This window comes from Acomys russatus, chromosome 27, assembly GCF_903995435.1.
Source record: "Acomys russatus chromosome 27, mAcoRus1.1, whole genome shotgun sequence".
Lineage (NCBI taxonomy): Eukaryota > Metazoa > Chordata > Mammalia > Rodentia > Muridae > Acomys > Acomys russatus.
This window is the reverse complement of record NC_067163.1, coordinates 10,080,438-10,102,873: the sequence shown is the minus strand read 5'-3', so window position 1 is coordinate 10,102,873 and position 22,436 is coordinate 10,080,438. Positions and strand designations below refer to the sequence as shown.

At 42.9% G+C, this 22,436-nt stretch overlaps 1 protein-coding gene and 1 pseudogene across 1 annotated transcript in view; one reads left to right on the top strand and one right to left on the bottom strand.

The window, feature by feature from the left end:
* Csmd1 (CUB and Sushi multiple domains 1) overlaps positions 1-22,436 on the top strand; it is a 1,555,368-nt gene that overhangs the window by 1,306,986 nt on the left and 225,946 nt on the right. The gene's annotated exons all lie outside the window — the stretch shown is intronic.
* LOC127210363 (uncharacterized) lies at positions 21,057-21,139 on the bottom strand (annotated as a pseudogene).

The window sequence follows — 22,436 nt, the reverse complement described above, 5'->3', positions numbered from 1 at the left end:
TTTTTTTACACATAGACCCTCAGTTAGACCAGCACCATTTGTTGAAGATGCTATCCTTTTTCCATTGAATGGATTTGGCTTCTTTGTCAAAAATCAAGTGACCATATGTGTGTGGATTCATATCTGGGTCTTCGATTCGATTCCACTGATCAACCAGCCGTTACTGATGCCAGTACCATGCTGTTTTAATTACTATTGCTTTATAGTACAGTTTGAGATCAGGTATGGAGATTCCTCCGAGCAGCAATCTTTTATTGTACAAGAATTGTTTTAGCTATTCTGCAGCTGACTTATTTTCATCTGGCTTCTCTCTTGGTCTGGAATTGCTCTGCTTGGCTTCAAACTAACTCAGCAATTTGCTTTAATCTTCTGTCTCCTTCTCATTTTCTGGCCTGTTCCATCTCCTGAATTCTTTCTCTCTCTCTGAAACCCATCTCTCTATTACTGTCTTGGTAAAAACTGTCTGTAAAACTGCCTCTTAAGCAGCTACCCTTTCCTCTCTCTTCTCAGGAGAGTTGGGCATTATCCTATTCGGTCAAATAATTTCTGATTCGTCACCTTTTCTGTCACTCAATTAGACATCACTTTCAAATATGGATGCCTCCTTCAATAAACTAACTTCAATTTTGTTTGGGATTAAAGCCATGTACCACTATGCCTGGATCTAAGCTTTTATTTTACTTGATACTTGCTCTATACCAGGCTGGCCTTGAACTCAAATCTGTTTGCCTCTGTCTCCTGTACTAAAGTATGTTTATATTCCAGCCAGATCACACAGACCTAGATCTCTTGCCAGAACAACCATGTTCTGAATTAACATTCTTCTACAGTCTGATTCTACAGAATGACCCTGAGAAGTCTTTGAAAGCCACTAGCTTGCCTTGGTATAGCACCAAACAGCTGTTACATGTTTCATTTTTGTTTCCTGTTTCAAAAGGACAGGCAGTAGGGTGGGCAGCCCACAATCATAGATGCTTCCAAAATGTTATAGAGAAATTCCTGTAGTTTAAAGCTTGCAGGAGCAGATACACACAGCAAGGTGGTCTGTGGTGGTCACCTCAGAGTTAAAAGAGCAGTTCTGTAGGACAGGGCTCTTGTCACACAGAGCTTCTCAGCAGGATGGACTCTAGAGAAGGGAGAAGACACGTCTCAGGAAAGGCCTGCCTGAGAGCACCCTTACCATGACAGCACTGAACGGTTGGTTCTGTGTATAGGTGAATTAACTACAAGCTGGACCCTCAGAAGTTCCCAAGTTCAGGACCCATGCAGATGGCTGTTTGGTTGGAAAAAGGGGAATGGAGACAGTCATTGGTCCTTTGTTCATCCATCCAAGGGCTGCTTTTCTCTGGATGAATGATGTCTAATCGGCTAGCCTCTGAAACTGCTCTTTGTGTCCTTGCCTTAGATTCTGGTCTTGCTTCATTGTGCTTAGCTGCCTCTTCTCTTACAAAACTGTCATTTTTATTGTGTGATTGTCTGAGGTCTGTTGCCTCTGTTTTTAGTCACCAGCTTTCATGTCACAGAGGCTGCCTGGCTTTTCACAGCATGACAAGCATGGGGCGCCTCTCTGATCACCTCCATGGTCTTGGCTGAATAGATGATTACACTGCCTGGATGTATAAAGGGGAAGCCATATACTATATCTGGCCTTAAATTTCCAGTTTGTCATGGTGTGTGTGTGTGTGTGTGTGTGTGTGTGTGTGTGTGTGTTGTGTATTATATTATAGATTCTCCAGTTGAGAACCACAGACAAGTTTATTGTAATATCTTAGAGCTAGATTCAGATCCTTACATGGATTGTAGACTCCTTAAGTGGGGGGAGGTTCTTTTAATTTTTATTTACATGTATTTTGGACATAATTCCAACCCCATAAGCTCTGCTTGTTGTTAGGTTCCACAAATAATAGAACTTGGTAAAGAAAAGCAGGGACAGGCATAGGAAGCCAGAGACACATCTACTTGGCGGCCCAGCGAGGAAGCACAGAAGAAACAATTCTTTCTAATTTCCTGTAGGGAGAGTACTTCTTTTTTGTGTTTTCAGTAGCCTTGCAGGGATATCCAAGAAAGAGAACAGTGTCAGAAGTTTGACCCGTGACAGGAAAAATGGCACAAACACTAAGTTTGGGTGTGTGGTAGATGTACCCAAAAGGACATTCTTGTTTTATGATAGAAAACAGTTGGTCACTAGGCTCTTACCTTTTCCATCCCTACAGTGTGTGGTCAGGGAGGACCCACACAGGGCCACTTGGTTTAGTAGCAGAAAAGGTCAGCCTTGGATCATTATAACATAAACTTGAGGTCCTGATTTGGTCTTTCCTAGAGCTGGTTTAGGGGGCAGTTACCCTGTGTCCTTAACATGGTAGTAACAACAGAAGAGAGGTTACTGTTCGCTGAAAGCCTGCACTGCTGTTCTCTGTGTGTCCCTTCTGTGTTGGTCAGCTTCCCATTGCATACCTGAGAGCAACAGTTAAAGGTCAAAATTGATTTTGACCCATGATGTTAGTCCATGCTCACTTTGTCCAGCTGTTTACAGAACTGTGGGGAGGGAGCACATCATGGAAGGAGCGTGTGGTAAAAGAAAGCTCTCTTCATGGTGACCACAGGATGAAGGAAGGACACAGGAATGAAATATTTCCCCCAAGAAGAGGCTTCTATAGCTACCACCTAAGTATTCCCTCTAAGACTTGCCATTGCTTCCCAGTAGCCCATTAAATCACGAATCCATTAGTAGGTGGATCCAACCATGGGTCGGACTGAACACCACCTCCTCATATCCCAAAGCCTGGAACACTGCTGTATTGTGGGCTAAGTTTTTACCATGTCTGCCTTTCTGGATGTTTAAGAGCTAAACCATATTATCATTAAGGAAAAATCCCAGACCCGGAGGGATTTTCATAGCATCCAAGAAAACTCAAGCTTAAATTTCAGTTCTATAATAAGATTTGTAGGTAATGGTCAGATATGAGTGTCAAACTTCAGGAAAAGAACTGGCTTATACCAGAAGCATGGCTGTTGAGTAGATATGAAAAATTTAATAATCATATCATAAATAATAGGAAACAAGTTAGATTTGAGCCCTGGGACCACATAAAACTGGATGTGATGCCAGATGCCTGTAATGTGAGTACTAAGAAAGTGGAGCATGAGGATCAGAAGTTCAAGGTTATCCTCAGCTACCTAAGGAAATCAAGGCTAGACTGGAATACACAAGACCCTTCCTCAACCTCACTCCCCCAAAAGAAATATAATGAGCCTAAAGTATGCCCAGATAGAGACACTGTACAAGTACTGAGAACACTCCAGAAGGCTAAGAGCAGAATGGGAAACATATTCTGTATTTACAGACCTTGAGGTCATGATTGACAGGTTATACTGCATAGGACTGGCAAGTGTCCAAAAGAGTTTGATGTAATTTGGCAGGGGTGGGGGGGCGCAGTTGCAGTTCCCCTCCCCGTCCCTCTCCCATACATATCCAAAGTCAGTATCTACTTCTGATAGAGATGCTACCAACCAACTTCACTAACCATGAATGAGACTCAAGGACTTGACAAAGTTCTCCTGTCAAAACTGATTATATTTGAAAACTAATGGGCATGCCGCTGCCAACACTCAATACAAATTCTAACAACTAATCTTGCTGGAAATGCAGACAGAGTTTCCAGACATTTTGGTGCCTGTGGGCAAGCATCATGGCTTTAAAGTTCTATAGGCTGTGCCATTCAAAGAATAGCATCCCTAACTTTTTACAGATACTTTTCAATTTTTACGTGTATGAGTATTTTTTCCTGCCTGAATGTGTGAGCATCATATGTGTTCAATAAGTCCCTGCGGAGGCCACAGTGGTGTGTCAGATGCCCTGGAACTGGAGTTAGAGGAAGCTGTGAGCTGCCTAATGCAGGAGCTGGGATTTACACTCATGTCCTCTGCAAGAGCAACCAGTGCCCTTAACCACCAAACCATCTCTTTGGCCCCTTATCCTCTTAGTCTTTATTGTGTTTTATACTCTAGAGCATGATGGCAGGACAACTCACCACGCAGTGAATAGCCCTAAAAGCTGTTTACAACTGTACAGTGAACCAAGACAAAGTGTAGACTAGAGCTAAGTGAGGAAAACAAGAAAATTGACCTGCGCGGTGGTCCATGGGAACAGTTACAGACTTTTATTTAATTTCAATGGATATTAAAGTTGAGATAAATATAACATGTTGTCTTACAGTGTTATCATGAGACACTACTTTGTCTTTATAGACTTTATTCAAAAGAGTTTCTGCAACAGGCTTTTGCTCCCAAATAGCCATTAATGCAGCTGGGTAAACTGTTGGAAACTGTCCTAAGCATGATTTGTTTTCCCATGGCTGGATGCTAGGCAACTCTATGAAGACATTTAAAAATAATAGGTGGTTCTTTGTCAATTTCCTATTGGTGTGAAGCAAATTGCCGCACACACACACACACACACACACACACACACACACACACACACAGTGCACACCCATTTGCTCCGCGTGTGCATGATTCACAGCTCAGCTTGTCCTCAGGGTCCTCACACACTATGATGAGGGCTGAAGCCCTTTGAAGCTCTGGCTTGTGGTGCCATATTGCTGCACACCCTTGCCTACCATCTTTCTTTGAAGTTCATGGTAGCCTTCCAGGTACTTCTGAGCTAGTCCCTCTCAGAGGCTAGCCTCTTTGAAGGATGTCCCCTGATTGCTGAAGTTTCTCTCAGGATAATCCTACTCCACCAACTCATTATTAGCCCACGTGGGACCTTCCTATATGTACAGTTTTTCTACCACACTTGACGGTAAGCAGGTTGAAGGCCCCACTCACACTACAGGAAATAGAATGGGTTCTGTGTGCAGAGGGCGGCCATACAGAAGTGGACCAGTGGCGTCACTGTAGCATCTGTGCCCACATTCACCCCTTAGGAACCTTGCTTGTCATAACTCATCTTTACATAATTTCATAAATTGACAAAAATTTAGTATGAATGTGTATACTTATAGTCATATATTCCAGCAGATAGAGATTGTACTTTCAGTTTAAAGTAATTTTATAATTTAAATAAAAATATTTAACTAGTTTAATAGACTTAAATAATTTTAAATATATCATCTGCCAAAACCTCGTGGGTTGTAAAGTCATCTTCCCTGTTGTTGTTGAACAGTAATTTGATCTGAACAGATCGCTAAAAGCATTGACTGGCCTGTTGCTCTGTCTCCTTCCCAACATTCCTTCTCTGGTCTTTATAGCCTAGCTCAAGTGCCTCTCAGGTTGGGCTATGGGTAACAAGCCCCAGGCAAGCCCTCTGCAGGTCCTTCTGTCCTCTCAGCACTCCCAGGAATGCTCACAAATATTCAAAGCATGGTCTTCCAAAATGCCAGTGGGCAAAGGTGACTACCATCTACCCTGGAGTCCTGAGTTCAATCTCTCAGACCCACACGAGAGAAGGAAGAAAGAGATTGAAAGTTGTCTACTCACCTCTACATATGCCTGGTGGAATATATGCAGACATACACACATACACACACACACACACACACACACACACACACACACACACACTCAATAGAGAATAAATAAATAAATGTAATAAAAACAAGAAATATATAACCAAGAGCAATGAATGGACTTTTCATCAGGGTTTCACCCTAGAAATGACTCATCCTAATTCATACTGAGAAATTGCTTTCTAATTTTGTCCCATGGTAATTTCATCTCAGGTCACTGCCTCTCCTATCATAGGAAAGAGCATGACTCCAGGACTCTGGCCGTCAATCATGGCAAAATGGAAACTGAGTAAGAGCACTATAACAAGACAGAGATGAAGCTTTTGAGATGAAACTAGTAAGGCTGAGATAGAAGTAAGAACAACAACAACAAAATAATTAACTGGCCTCTACAGCATGGTTGTTATCAGCAAGGAACTTGGAAGGATATCTCAAATTAAGAGGAAATAAAAGTGCATGGCACAGCCTAATAAAAAGTGACACCAACAACAGGTCTTAAATTCAGGATGTTGGTCTTTGAAAACAACCAGTGCCCTGGTTTTAGCTGCTGCTGTTGTTGTTATATGTTTTTTAAAAGTTTTTTTGCATGTGTACATTTATGCGAGTGCAGTATATGTGTGTAAATTCACACACCTATGTACACGTGCTCACAGAAGCCAGAAGAGAAGGACATCTGTGTCCCTTTCTGTCACTATGACTTGTTTTCTTGAGACAAGCTTTCTCACTGCACTTGAAATATGGCTAGTAGCCAAGAACCCACAACAGTTGTCCTGTATCTGGCCCCATAGTACTGTTATTACAGATGAGAATGGACACACCCAGGTTTCTATATGAGTGCTGGAGACTTGAACTCAGGATCTCATGCTTACTCACCCAGCAAACGCTCATAACCACTGAACCATCTCTACAGCCCTGAGGTCTTTCTTTTATCCTTGCTTGAGTCCCCTCTGCTCTCAGATGGAATCCCATTGCCATGGACACTGGTTATTATTCCACAGCCCCTGACAAAACATCTTTCTGTGTAATGTCTGGGATCAAATCATCTGGTCAACATCTCAACATCTATCTATAGCTCCCTGTCTGTCAACCTTCTGTCCACATGCATATTACTGTCTGTCTAAATGGTTTTGTAGATATCAGTATATCTATATGTTATCCTAAGGATCATCTGTTTAGTCTATCAAGTGTCTTATATTGATTCCAAGCAGTCACCCTTGAAAAAAGTCATGTGACAACGTGCATATGATCTATGACAATGTATATGAGGGAGATACTGGGCCTTCCTTGTCCAATGTGAGTCACTCCTATACCATTAGGTGGATAATATAAAAGAGGTCTGTGAGGAGGCAGGTATGAGAAGTACTGGGAGGCAGGACTGAGCCCAGGGGAAATGTCACACCCTGGGGAGGGAAAAGGGATGTTGTGACAGAATACTGACATACTGGTGCCTGTAGTTGTTGCTGATCAGGACACTTTAAGACTGTTAAGTCAGAGACTCAGGCAGAAGGAAAGGAAATCACTTCATCTAGCAAAAGAGTCATTAGAAAGACCCAGGTGTAGTGACAATGGGTGGCTTAGATTTGTCATCCAGGTATAATAACAACGCTAACCCCACAGGAGCAGGTTTACCTCCCACAGGAGACAAGAGCTAAATCCAGAGCCTGAGCTCAGGCTGCAGCTTCCAGTCCCCTTAATGCAAGGGCCACCATGGACCTGGGCCACTATAGGCTTCAACTTTTTCCAGCCTACTCTACTTGGGGTTCTTTAAGTGCTTACATCTCCCTTTCAACCCACCTACCCTATATAGGAGAGAACGGAGGTTTCCGGGAACAGGAGAAGTAGACCTTGTTGGATTCAGTTCCTGAGAGTGATTCCCCTGGTGTAGTTAGCAGGATTTCAACAGACCAGCAATTCCACCAAAGTTGCTGCTGGAACCTTGAACAGCAGCTGGAACCCGGGGCCCTGAAGGTTCTCTGGAGCAATCTCTCTAGGAGCGTCTCAAAGTGAAACAATGAGCAGCCAAACCATACCAAGACGCAAAAAGCCCCAGTTTCCTGTTGTGGGATTGTGTGTGTGTGTGTGTGTGTGTGTGTGTGTGTGTGTGTGTATCCTTTCAGCTGGCAAAAAACAAGCCCCCTCCCCCCCACGAAGTGGTTCGGAGTTCTAAGTGGATAAACATCACCTGCTCTCTCACAAGTCTGTTCCCCATCCCACACTTGGAATCAAAACCAAAACATGTTTATATCCCCTACAGGCCACTTAAAGATTGGTCAGGTAAAAAGCTAGGCAGCTCATGTAGAGCATCAGTGAGCTTCATGAAAGACTCTCAGGAGTGAGCTGTGTCCAGGGGAGGAATACGGGTGGGTTGAATAACAGCGGTGGTGGTGGGTAGGGGGATAACAGGGGTGCAGATGGACACAGTGGGGAATAGGGCTTGGTGAGGTGGTTGACAATCAGACAAATGAATTCTTTAGAAGTGAAGCAAACAGATTAACTTCTAGATACTTCTGAATGGCAACACCGTTCTTGTTTTTATCTAAAATTTACCTTGACTTCCTCCAGTACTGAGTTCTGTTCCCATAATTAATTATGCATCTTTGACTAGTTATGACTAGTTTGACCAAGTTTAATTTGGGGGTCACTGTTGAGACAATTGTCTAATGAATTTTCTTTAGGGGACAATGTGGTGACATTCAACTTTGGAGAAAAATAACCCTAATTTTAATTGGGTGCAAACAGATTTTTTTTTTAATACAAAATACTCTGTTGTTTGAAAGAAGAGTCATGAACTCAGAGTATGCTGTTCTTTGTAAAGAATAATATTGTGAAGAGGCTCAGCTTGAGTTTCAAGGGTGTGACAGGTGTCACACACACACACACACACACACACACACACACACACTCCTGTGATTGCATCATTGTAACCTTTCCTATCTCTATATGGAAACACATCTGTCTGTTTCTTATAACTCAGAACACCACATTTTACTCTATTTCTGTGAGAAAAGCCAACCCATAAAACTGTGTGGCATATAATCCATTTCTTGACACAAATGACTTCCAGGGGAAATGTCACAGTGGCAATTCAAATACAATAGAGACACAGGCTGCTGAAAGGAAGAAACTCCAAAATTTATTGTGTAACACGATGGATATTTTATCAAGAGGTGACGCATCTCTACCCTTGAGAATTTAGTTCTCTATGAGACAGGTGCCCATCTGACCCTGCAGTCTGCGGCTTGCATTATAATATCTCATCCTCGTAGAGCCTTCTTGGATACATAGCAGAATGAAAGTTTAAAACTTGTAAGATGACATTTAAAAAACATGGCCAAATCTGGTAACATTGCTAAGAAGATGCTGGCCTGTGAATATGGATGTGTTTCACCTTGAACTTCTGCTGCCTGGGAGTGGAGCTGCAGTACCAACAGGACCCGAGCCTCTGTTCAGAGGGAGAAGCGGGAAACTGAGATTACTCTGTTTAGGGGAGGAAGTGACAGATGATGACTGTCTGATTTACTCAGTGTCGGAGGGCAGATAGGAGGTAGAAGCGGCCATACAGTGCCATCTCCTGCCCTTTAATTTGAATAGTTCATCTATTCTGTTAACTTCCTAACACCTACAACATGACAGATGTAAACTAGGAGACTTCACTGCGCTATTAAAAAAAAGTTCCCAAGGAGGCAGTTAGATGCTTGCCTCTGGGCTAATGTGCATTTACTAAGGTCAGACTTGTGAGTCCCTGATGATCTACAGCATCCCCTCTGCTCGAGAGGTCAGGTTCTGTGGTTTAGCTCAGGACCACTCTTTGCAGCCCTTTGTATAATTCCTCACCTATGTGTCTTTGGTTTGTGCTATTCATTCTTTATTTTTCACAACTGGAATTGCTTTTGCAATAATTTCAGCACTCAGAATTGGTGTGTGTGTGTGTGTGTGTGTGTGTGTGTGTGTGTGTGTGTGTGTGTGTGTGTGTGTTTTACTGGTCACCAGGACTTTGGGGGAAAGCAAGAGGATCCAGAGGAGGTACTTAAAGAGCTTAATTACAAAGACTCCATTCAAAGTTCATGATTTAAGGGGGAAATAAAATGAAGGCTGATGGATGATGTCACCAAACACTATAAAATAAAACATCAAGTTTTATGGGAGCAGTGATGACAGCATCTCCCATCGTTTCTTGGAGGTAATAAAAAGCAACAATTAGCGTCTTTATTTGCCACCAATACATTGCGCTTGTACAGAGTCATCCATGATCAGTAAAAGTCTCAGATACCTGGACAACCTTATCCGGGAAGGAAGCATCAGTGTGTCAAGCATGACAGAGACTGAACTTTCTCACTTATATTGTCATCCTTCGTGATGGCCTAAAAATAAAAGTCAGCCGGGCAGTGGTAGCACACGCCTTTAATCCCAGCACTTCAGAGGCACAGGCAAATGGATCTCTGTGAGTTCAAGGCCAGCCTGGTCTACAAAGATAGTCCAGGACAGCCAAGACTATCACAGAGAAACCCGTCTTGAAAAACCAAAGAAATAAATAATAAAATAAAAGTTGTGTAATTGATTCAAACTAAAAAAATAATTTTTTGTTTTACTTCACATACTTTGGCTCAAGGACATTTGATGGCTATTTGAATTGAGGAAATACTACCATTTTTCATGATTAAATAAACAGTTTTGAAGTTACCTATCTGTTTTTAAAAAAATCTTCTAGTAGAATCTGATGTGAGGATGTTTGACTCAAGGACCACGAAACAGGTATCAAAAGACTGAGACATAGGGATCTTGAAGCTTTCCAAGAATCTGGAGTTGTGAGTCAAGCCAAGAGCAGCATCGGTTGCCAAGAGTGACACCTGCCTCCTAAGACTGTGTCTCATGGACCAGGTGTGGGAGGGGGATGTGCATGTGGGAGTAAGGGGCCCAGAAGTGCACCTCAGCCTGAGTGTGGCCAGCTGCTAGGCCTGTCACATGCCAGCACCTATTTTTCTCCTAGAAATAAGCGATTAACCTTGGATATTTTTAATCCTGAGATTCAAAGAAACTGAAAAAAAAATCACAGGGTATTCCAGTGCTCAGTGAGATTTAATATTTGTTATGATCTCAAGAATGTTGCCTTCCTGTGCCTTCTGACGCTGTCACAAAGCTTTTAGGTGAAGAGTGTAAAAGAAAGAGCAGTTTGAGATAAGACCCCAGTTCTTAGTTCTGGTTAGTGTTTCTTCATGAGCAAAATAAAGAAGAGTAAGTTTTAAAAGTAAATGTAGCTCTCACTCCTCATCAAAGAATGACTTTTTATAGTAGATGAGGATAATTACAGTAATCCATTACTGGATAAAATATGGAAAAATGACTGACCATGGTGTGCCCAGCCCAAACCAATGCTATTATGTTGTGGTTAATTTATCAGTATGGCCTAATAATGCTTATTATCAGTCCTATAATTATTATTTTGGCAGTATTTTCTAACCCACTAACAATCAATGAAACACAGACAACTGTTATATTTTAAAATAGCCTTGGTTAACATGGGGCAGGGCAGATATTAATCCCCTAAACTACATCCCATATTGGACAGATATCCCATTCCCTGCCCTAATCCCGTGTCATCTGTTTCTAATAATTTCTATTGAGCTACCTTCCATCCATAATCCCAAATACTTGCTAATCCTCTTTGTCTGGACCAAATCTCTATCAACGCCTGCCATGTGCTTCTTCCTTCTCTTAACTCATAGCACCAGGCTTCCCAATTCTTGCTCTTTCCTCCAGCCTCTCCTCCTCTTCTGGTCTCTTCCCAAAAGCCCTGGAACTTTAGCCACACCTATCCCATTTGCCCTGCCCAGGTGTGTTGGCTTTTTATTGACCAAGTAGGAAGAAGTTTTTAGGCAAGGTTATGTAGCAGTCTGGGGGTAGAGAGACAAGAAGCAGTAACTAGCACCAACATACATCAGGCCAACCTCAAACACTCTTACAATACAACACCTACCCTTAAGACTCAGAAAACCTTGAGGAAGGGAGGGCCAGAAGAGTGTAAGAACAAGAGGATCAGGATATCTCCTATAAGGCCATTAATGTGGGATGAAATTGGGAGGATATAAGAAGAGTTAGAGGGAGACGAGATAGAGGGATGCTGTGAATATAAATACTCATATATGAAACTCTTTAAAAAATAAAAGAGAGATGGGGTTTTATTATTAGGCGAACTTGACACAGTATGACATACTGTTAAATCACTTAATCTTGTCATGTAAAGATTATAGGAAAAAAAGAAGCCAGAAGTCACTCTCTTGCAATTTTATAACCTAGTCCCAAAAAGAAAGCAAAAACAGACAAACAAAACCTCATGGGCTATAAGTGCCATTTTTTTTAAAGGCCTTTCAGTTTCATGGCTTAGTGCTGGCCAATGCTAAATAAGACAAGGAAGGAACTGAATGTGGACTTGAGGTCTGTATTTCAACCTGAGGAGGCCTCTGAGCCTTTGAGTGACACAGGAAAACAGGGACCTTGGTGTAGAATCCATTTCCTAAGTCTTGACTGTGCCATTAAATTGGTCAGAAAGCCTGCCCTTAATCAAGAAAAATGCCCCTGTGGTGGCAGGAGTAGCCCACCTGGCCCTTCACTGAGAGCTCCATGGCCACAAAACAGGTCCTGAGGGAAGGCTCCAAGCCTAGAGGCCAGGACTCCAGGAGACTCCTTCTGCTCCAATTAGCTCACTGGAACTCAGGGCACTATGCATCTTGACCCATGAAACACGCATTGAAAAGGTAAGATAGTAAACTATCTGTGGTGATCACCTATGCATTGGGAATCATTATCCTTTCTAGAATCTTCCAGGGATGACAATGAACTTTTGTTTGAAGTAAGATCAGGGTGGATCAGGCCTGTTAAGGATTAGAGTTCATTGATCTGTCCTCTTAGATAATAAATGAATGGAAAGAAATGGTTGGGAATGGCTCATTTATAGATTATTGCATCTTGTTGACTTGAATGGATGACCATTGTGTCAGTGATAGTTTTAAATAAAAGTCGACACATCTGGACAGGAAAGTATTCAGTGCATTTTGTAGAAAATAGAAACAAGAAAATTATTCATCAAGATATACAGTTTGGATGGTTGCCCTGTAATTCCAGTGACGGAGAGAGTTGCAGGATAGCCTGGCCTACAAGGAGAAAGAAAATATCAAAACAAAACATAGAAGTGAAAGAACAGGAGAGGATTCTGTTTTCTGTTGCAGATCTACTCCGCTTCCCAGGCCACTGGCTCTCACAGACCAGAGTGTCCACTTTTAGCTCATATTCCATCCTCTAACTAAATTTACTATGGCCAAAACAAAGCCACTTTATATTTCTAATGATGTCTGTGCTGAAATTTGTGTGATGTAAGATAGCCCATATTTGTATCTGTCTTAATATGTGCACGTGCTGTGAGCATCCTTACATTGATATAGCACAGGGCCAATTGGATTCCCACTTTGGAAACTCAATTTGTGGACAAATGGGAAACTTGCCAACTCCTAGTCTATCCACATGAATTATTACTATTAAACTCACTTTGAAATTTCCATTGCTGCATATTTCTGACTGAATGCTATTTTTAAACCCTTGCAATTTCTTGCAGAAATTAGGAAGTATTAAAATTTGCAGGCATAAATTTATCCCCTTCAATTTGAAAGCCTGTTTGCTAGTTGCTTTATGTGGGCAAGCAGTGAAGTTTATATTTCACTGAACATGGAAATCACTAGAAGATGGTGATTGCAGTTTACTCAATGGCAGCTACAAATGTGTTGTCTGGATTAAAGTGAGCACCCGTTAAGTGTGGTGACCTGGACATATGTCACGGTTTATGCATTAAGGCCAAGGATTGTGTAGGTGAAAATTAAAGTAATGCCACACCTTTTTTCGGGGATCTTACCTCCTACATGAAGTGACAGACACTGTGGATGGGAAATAAAGAATGAAAAACAAGAATAACACTGGTCTTTGTGTTTGTGGCAGGTATCTTAGGATTTAAAGTATTCTCAGTGCTTGGAGAGTAGCAAAGGACAGTATTTGGAGCTCCAAAGGGAGTGTATTCCATCTTAGGGCACAAACTGACTTGCATAGTGGGTAAGCACCCTCCGTCCCAGTAGACAGAAAGCCAGCTTGTAGGGCTTTCTTTTTGGATGACCTGATCACTGGAAGTCTAAGCTGGAGACTCTCTGGGCTCTAGCTCATAGGCAGGCCTCCAGGGGAGGGGACGAGGGCCAGGCCAAGGAGGAGGAGCTTAGGAAGCATGAGAGAGCATGCTCCAGGGACCTTGTGGACAGCCCAGCAATGGCTGACCTACCAGGACAGGAAAGCTGACTCTGACAAAGAGATACAATGCAATGACTGTGTTCTATAGGAGGCATTTTATGTTGTGAAATTTATCTTTACTTCATGTTTGAGCCCACTAGGGCACTATGGAGCTTCAGCTTCTGCACAGGTTGCTATTCATTCATGACTTAAGACGCAGTGGACAGAGGGCTGCCTGGCACTCAGGAGTTACAGTCCGGCTGTCAGCTGGCAGTCACACAGCAGCTCATTGAAAAGTGAGATGTGGGTCTTGAGAACCCGTTAGTAGCTTCCTAACACTGGGTTATGTCAGCCACGCTTGAGCTGCTGCTGACACTCCTTAGTGACTGATGACCTCACTCCTCCAAGCTTGAGGCCATATATCCTCAAGTGAGGTGCAGCCATTCCCTTGTGTCTATTAGTTCTCAAAGGAGAAAAGGAACAACAAGTGAATCATTACAGCATAAAAACAATCAATTCAAGTATTATTGGAAATCCTATATACTTATATATAGTTTATTTATGAAAAGCTCAAGCTGTTTTCATGAATCCTTTCCTCCTTAAAAACCCTCTATATGCCAATCACGTCGAAGTGCAAGATACAAGACAGACCAGGTCCAGGGATCCCAGGGCTCAGGCCAGAGTACTGCCAGGCAGGGCTCAGTTGCCCAGCTCCTTTTTCTCCTCCATCCAAATTCTCTGGCCCCTGGGGCATCTCCTTAAGGTGCTCTCAGCCTCTTCCTCCTAGTGAACTGCTGCCTTCTCCAATCCTCTGCTCAGCATTCTCAGATGCACCCCACCGAAGGGTTTTGGTTTCTTTTAAGATGAGTATAGACTAAAGAAGGAAATGTGCATGGGGGGTGTGTATCCAAAACACCCTAAGCTTTGCTAGTAGCTATTGTAGGAACTGCCTGTCAGAAGCAGATGGGAGCAGGCGTGGGCCAGCTAAAGGGAGGATGATTGGCAGGGGCATGCTGGTTACAATGCTTAATCCAACATCGAACAGGTTGTGAGATGATGCGAGACTCACGGTTATGACTGCCAACCAATGAGGCCCTCGGCGCAATGTTTAAAAACCCCACATGATTCTGCCTATATAAGTGAGGAGAGCTGCGGTCCAACCTCCCAAAGCATGGCAGAATGTCTTCCCCAAGCACCAAGGCCTCTGGGAGCTCCATAGAATGGGACCTACTGGCAGGTGACTTCTCCAGGATTAGTTAGTTAGCACAGGGAGACAAATGGCCTTGCGTCTCCCCTGCCCTGGTTTCCTGCCCCTCCTGTTTCCCAGTATTTAGGTTAGAATCCCTGTGTGGATATGAAGTCCCTTTCCTTAGGAACCCTCCTGCTTCACACTGCCCCGTGGAATCTGAAAGTCACTGGGCTCTGAGCATTTAACTTGAATGTAAGAGTCCTAGCATTCTGCCTGGGAGTCCTGTGAGCTCAGCCTCGTGTCAGATTATGTTACAGGTAACACCCTTCTGCCTCGCATGGCACAGAACATGCGTACTGTCACTGACAGGCAAGTCCATGTCAAGTGAGGGCCACATACTGGAATCATGGTCCTAAATAAGCTTCCAGGGTCAGGTCCTGCCAACTCCTCAGGCTCCTAAGCCAACAGTGTGTGAAAAGAATGTATTAACCAGAGCTTACAGAAAGTATTTTTTGAGGCTCAAATTTGAATGTTATCATGAAAATTAAACAAATATGAATATATGCAGTACTGAGGCTTAAACAATGGAAATTGAAGTTGATTGCTGAGAAACTATACTTCTAAGAGAAATACATATGTATATATGTATATATAATATATATAATTGAATAGTTCCCTGATTGTCTAGCCAACATTTGCATTTAAAAGATTTCATGATGAGGCTTTAAAAATAATTATGCAAAAAAAATTATGCAATTTAATTTCACAAAACACTAAAGGTTCTTAGAGCTGTTGAAAATGTCTGTGGGGAATTTAAAACTGTGACGCCACATTATAAGGTCTAGCTGCTTCATCTGGCATCAGGGTTGTGTTGACAGGACTGTCCTTGTCGCTTCCTTCCTCTGCAGGTTGGCTTTATCTGTGCTGACAGTCCCAGGTTTTAAACTCTGTGTTCAATCCAGCTTTATTGTCTGTCACACTTTGTAAAATGAATATTTAGTAGAAAATTACATGAAGCTATTTTCATACTTTAAATTCTTGCTCACATTTGTCCAGGAAGAATCTGCAGCTACACAGATTTTCGTGCCAGCCAACCAGATGCTTAAAATAGTCTAGGGATCTTAATAAATTGTGGAATTTCAGAGTGTGAAACAAAACTACTACTTTGAGTTGTGTATTCCGTAGACATATTATTTTTAGGATAAACACATTTGAGAAGAGAAAAGAAAAACAAATTCATGAAGATGGAGGTGACATTTTCAGTGATCCACCTGTGTGTAAACCAATGTTTTGTCCTGTGTTATGTCCTTGAGTCTAGGCTTCTGCTATGAAATGTGGAACGTTGGCAGCCGCGGCCACAGCTGTCCTACCCTGGTGCATTCCTATGTATAACTGTTTGCATGGGTATTTGTTCCTGTGTGCACTTGTGGAACTAAAGCAAGAGCCGCTCAGTCTCACCCACGTGGCTCCTCGTCAGCAGCTTCGTGCCTGGGGAAGCACGGGTGGCTCATTTAAAAGCAGCCATACACTCTGAGAGTGGCTGCCTATACATGGGCCACCTTGTGCTCCCTCTCCTCTTGTCACCGACCCTCAAGGAAGGAGCCGTGCAGCTCAGCATGTGACCTCTTTTGCCGGTGGCCACCCACCCACACAAGGATGTCCCTCTGCCCTCCTTAGGCACTCGCGGATGGATCTGTGACAGCTCTTCTTGGGCTGAGCCCTGGAAGTTGAGGCTGGGGCTGTGCAATGAAACACGGCATATCCAGTGAAAGTACTGTGTGTGTTTAGCATGTGTTGAGTGAGCAAATGGCGCCCTGCAGACATGCAACATGTTACCTGTTACATGTCGGTTTTCAGCCAATACCAACCACAAACTCTTAATGAACAAGGACTTTTTAAAATCTCTTCAGCATCCAATGTTGGTCTTCAGCATAAAATGTCAGCAGTAGAGGGTGTGCTTTATGCATGTCTGAAGCTGCATGGTCTCAGTAAGCAATGAGTACAATAAAGATAATATGTTTTAGACATGTGTCCTCGGCTAGAAAATGAGAACAGCCATGTCTGCTTTCTCTCTGTGTCTGTACCAATTGCTCTCCGTCTCTTTAGTTTTTAGCAGCTGTTAATGTATTCTATCTAGAAAATAATACAATAAGAAATTATGTTGGCTTAGGGCGCTAGCACCATCGGTAAGTTGCTTTTGATGTAAACATGAGGTCCCGAGTTCTGTCAAGCATGGCAATCTGTGCCTGGAAATTGATAGGCAGTTTGGGGCAGTGGAAGAATATGTCTCAAAAAAATAAGGTGGAGAGGTGATTGAGGAAGATCGTCTAACACCCATGTCTGGTTTCTACATGCACATGAGTGTATACATATGTTAGCACATGTGCACAAAGAGACACATGAGAAGTGATTGCACTTAGAAATATATTTCATCCATTAAAAAGAAATGCGAGTTTGCAGACTAAGCTACTCTATGGGGTTAGTGCCAATAGTTTAATAGTTTCATCATCCGGCAGGATTAAATCTTAATTAAAATTGATTTAAAAGAATAATATTGAAATTTCCCATTCACGTCAGAGTATCAGTCTTTGCTTCAAAGTTTTAAATTAAAATTAAGCATGTTAAAAGAAACTACCGTATATGAATGTAATGAGCAGAAATGCCAGAAAATCATTAGTACCAGGCCACATGACCATCAGTTGCTTCCATGTAACAGGGCAAGGGTCCTGGAGATGTTAACATGGAAGCTAAGAATAGTCTGTGCCACCTCTCACCACATATGTCCCTCCCTTCAGTATACAAAGATGGAAATGAACATCTTGTGTGACTGATTGGGGAAAGACCAGGAGAGAGAACAGCAAAGGAACTGCCAAAACCCAAATGAGCATGGTGTGCCCTGGCTGGGATGGCACATGTGTTGATGTGTTCCTAGACAGTTGTCACAGTGGGCCCTTAGCTGTGGACCTGATTTTCTCACTGGAAGGACCCAAGAAGTGTTACTCTATGTGTGAGCAGTCCTCAAAATGGGTTTATTAAAATTAGCTCGTAATTATTATCAGTGAAAAGGTCTTTGCTTCTGGACTCCTAGAAAAGCTGTAGCGAGGGGTGGTGACCTCAAGTGAGTGGTGGGCTGAGTTTCCACCTAACACAGGCATCTGAGCTTTGCCCATTTTCACTACATGCAGACCCTCCCTCCCTTCAGAGCTCTGCTCTCTCCCCTCCACACTGACTGTCAAGCTCTTTTCAGCCATTGTGCTCTAAATCCTTCTTCTGCTAGCTTTGCAGTCACTCTGTCTACCTATCTGTTCTCACTCCGGTCCGCTCCATGTTACCACCAATGAACTCTTTTTTTTTTTTTTTTTTTTTTTGTTTTTTGAGGCAGGGTCCCTCTGTATTAACCTTGGCTGTCCTGGACTTGCTTTGTAGACCTGTAGACCAGGCTGGCCTCGAACTCACATCGATCCACCTGAGTGCATGGGTTAAAGGTGTGCGCCACACCAATGAACTCTTAAACACTTGGTCTGTGGAGTGTGTCATGCCCAGCATCCCTGTGGGTCTGTGGTTGTGTGTATGTCACTCCCAGCATCTCTGTGGCACCCTGAGCAGTTTCAGTGATATATTAGTGTCAGTTCAGTGTGTTTTGTATTCCCCAACCTTTCTCCTCCCCAGGCCCACCCCTCTGACAGGGAGCTTCAGCAGATGCAGGTGTTATGGGTAGGATGCACATCATTCATTCTTCTCTGGGTACCACATTCTTTCTCTGCCATGCCTGAGGAAAGAACTGTCTTTCAAGTGTGTTTTCACTCTGGTTTTGAGGACTTGGTAAGGTGCCCATGCTTCCTTCTAGAATTGTCCAAATGGCTGTCTTCTTCGTAGTGTGATCTATTACTGCCAGCCCCGAGACACCTCTCCATACATTATACTCCAGCATTTCCCCCAGCATTTAGCAAAATGCTTTACTGGTATTTTTTTTTTCTTGGTTCCAGAGCAGAAGGTAGGACCTCTTTCCTCCACTCCCTGATCACAGCAGTGCTTGTTGCTCAAAACTGTTGATGACTGTCTTAGAAAGTGAATCAAGGTCCTTGGCCAAAGTTTCAAGCTTAGTGCATAGACGAGGACAATGGCCACAGGTAGATTATCACCTCACTTTCTTTCTCTGTCAAACTTACCCCTGCTCCATACATCCTTGCCCCAAAATCCAGAAAGTAGTAATGCTGAAAGAGAAATCAGAGGGTGAGGAACTTGACTTCCTCTACAAAGATACTTCAGAATGGATGCTGTCCCAATTCTTGACTCCTCTCATGAGGGCAGAGCCAACCAGCTATGAAGCTTTGACTTGAATATAGACCACAGTTTCATAATGGTGTAATATTTCAGGATCAACTTGAAAGGACATTACCTGTAGTAACCTTGCTTTATCCTTTCATTTTAAAAAATTATTAGTGTATTTTCATTGTTCAGTCATGAGATACTTGACAAAATGTACTGGGTGGTTTTAGCAATATCAGGAGGCATTTTCTTTGTTGTTTTTTTTTAAGTCCTTTTTATTGGTTCTTTTTGAGCTTCACATCATGCACCCCAATCCCACTCATCTCCCCTACCCTCACACCCAACTTCTACCCTTGCAATCTCCCCACCAAAAGAGAGAATAAAATTAACTCTGGAAGTTGTAGTTTGTCATAGAGTGTCCTACAGTATCCTCTCTTGTCTATACGTCTTTGCTTGCAAATATTCTTTGCAATGACTCATGGGTCTGATATGAGGCCTTGGGTTTCTGCTACTCTGTCAATACTGGAATCTTCTGGATTCCTTCTGAATATTTTGTTGTTGCCCTGTGGCAAGGAAAATCTATAATTTTGGATCTGTAGGACTGATCCCTTGATTCATTCCGGCAGTTCATTAATGGGATAGATGTTTGAGTAGGCCAACTCAAAGCCTGGGCCTGCGAGGTATCTGAGCTGGCTTTTCAATCCACTTTCCCACTCTCACAACCTTGGGCTGGCTCAGCAGCAACCTCCACAAACAGGGCTAGTTCTACCCTGCTGTTCAGGCGAGGTGCAGGGCCTCCTCTCTGTTGTAGCCAGTGAGGGACATGGCCAGTTCTCCCACTGTCATGACCCCAGGGCCAGCTCTACAACCTGCATTGATGGTGAAGGATGAGGAAGTGGAGAAGAGTATTTCTCCAAGGTCAGTGCCACTTCCCAGTAGTCAAGAGGCAGGGCCAGCTCACCTGTGCACCAACCCCCTTCCCCCCACCCAGGGTCAGCTCTACTGTGCTGTCCAGGCAAGGTGCAGAGCCCCTTTCCAGAGTGTTGTAGTTGGTGAGGGGCAGGGACAGCTCTCCTGCTTACAAATGCAAGGCCAAGTCTCCTACCTGTCACAGATGTTGGCAGGGAAGGGGAGAGGAGGGTATCTCTTCCTTGTTATACCACCACATGGGAAACATGTAGTAGGGCCACCTCTTCTACACAGGTATTGTCAGACAGTACAGGCTCACCCACAACTCCTGCTCTATGGGGTACTACAGCTAGCTAGGGCCAGGGTCAGCTCTCCTGTTCTTATAGCCCCAGGGCCAGCTCTGCCAGGATGTGGAGAAGAGGGATGGGGCTAGTTTTTTATAGCCCTCAGACATCAACATGTCCCTGGGTAGCAGCCCATACCAGAGATGTCATTGGTGGTAAGAGACCCCTGCTGCTGCAGGGCCACAGATTCAGAAGTGCTCCCCTTCCCCTGCCCTTGCAGCACAGGCCAGGACCTCACTATCATCTCAGGTGGTAACATCGGTCTATTCCTCACTACCCTCAAGTATCCAGTTCTGCCTCTCTAACACACCATTCTTTTTGTCTTCCTCTTCTATTTCTTCACCACTTACTTGCTCCTCTTAGTGGTGTCTGGGGTCTCTGAGTGTCTGGGGTCTCCAAGTATCTGGGGTCATCTCAGGAGTGGTCTCCTGAGGGCTATGCCCTGATCTTGTATTATGGCACTGGGCAGGAGTCATCTCGGGCATGGTTTTCCCCCATCCCCAAGCTTGCACTGGTGCTGCACTGGTGGTCATCACAGGCTAGCTCTCTGGGCCCTATAGCACTGGTCTGGTGGTTGTTTCGGATTCTCTCCTATCTGCCACCTACTGATGCACATATGACCCAGTAGGCCTGCCTGTAGTGCCTCTTGGGGCAGAAGGAGGTATTTTCATGATCTGATTTCCAGTCTAGATTTTTTATTTTTTATTTTTTGTCTCTCCCTACAGTTCAGAAACTCACATTTTTATTTCAGTACCATCAACATCATGATCATAGCTGTGATTTTACTGAAATTTTATAATGTCTTGATTCAGGGGTCTTATATAAAAATAATAAAAAGTGATGTTAAAAGTTAATATGTGGAAAAATTAATATATGGAGGAAATGAAATCAATTAATGAAAAAATACCTCACCTAATAAATCAATGAAAACCTCTAGTAGTCATGAACAAGGAATGGCATGGATTTATGACAACACTCTCAAACCAAACACGCTTCTCTTGGAGAATTTTATTCTTGAATATGATTTGTGTTTTAGAGCACTGTTCAATTAACCACTTCAAGAAGTTCAATATTAATTAACTCTCCTTTTCAAATAAATCACAAAAATTAGTTTAAGGGGTAACCCTGTACTGACTTATTTTTTATTTCATATTAGTACAAATAGAATTAACAAAATTAATATTTAGCGGGGGAGGGGTTCAGTATATTTCTCCTATCTAAAGCAGATGTGTGAAGTGATTGTCCATATTTTTAGAGATGGGAAACTTTCATGTTTTACTAAGAAGATGATTATTTTGCCAAAACAAGAACATTGTGCCCATTGAAATGCCTTGTGTAAAGCTATGAGGTAGTGGTTAGTCATAAGTGTCTGATGGTTTCAGCTGCTCACAGGGGAAGGTACTCAGGATCCCTGGGTGTCAGGTGCCTTCACTAACCTGATTCAATAGCTCACTTAGCAGAAAGATGCATTCTCCAGAGCACACAGACAGAGCTAAAAATCCCCTGCTCCTGGCCTTACTGCAAAGAGGGGCGCAAGCAGAGGGAAGAGTTAACTTAAAAATTAGAGGGTGGAAATGCAGTCTACTTCATTACTAAGTCCTCATTAGACTTGAGAGAGGTGGAAGAGAAAAGACATGTTTTAGAAAAGATACGGCATAAAGAATATCAAAGTGGGTAATTGTTGCAAAAAGATATTAGGGAGTAATTTTAGTCTACGTGATGTGTGGGTCTTGTTTTGACTAGAACTTCTTGTTCCTAGCATCTTGGCTGCATTCGTGACTTATGAAGAAATCTCTAGAAGACAGACAGAAACAAAATGACTAAATATTCAGGCGTAGACTACAGCTCTTCATAATGTTTTGACACACGTAACTTGATTTATTTTTCAAAGTTTCTGTGGCATAAAGAAAACACACAGGCAGTATTCACCTTGATTCCAGGCAGCCCTGTGGC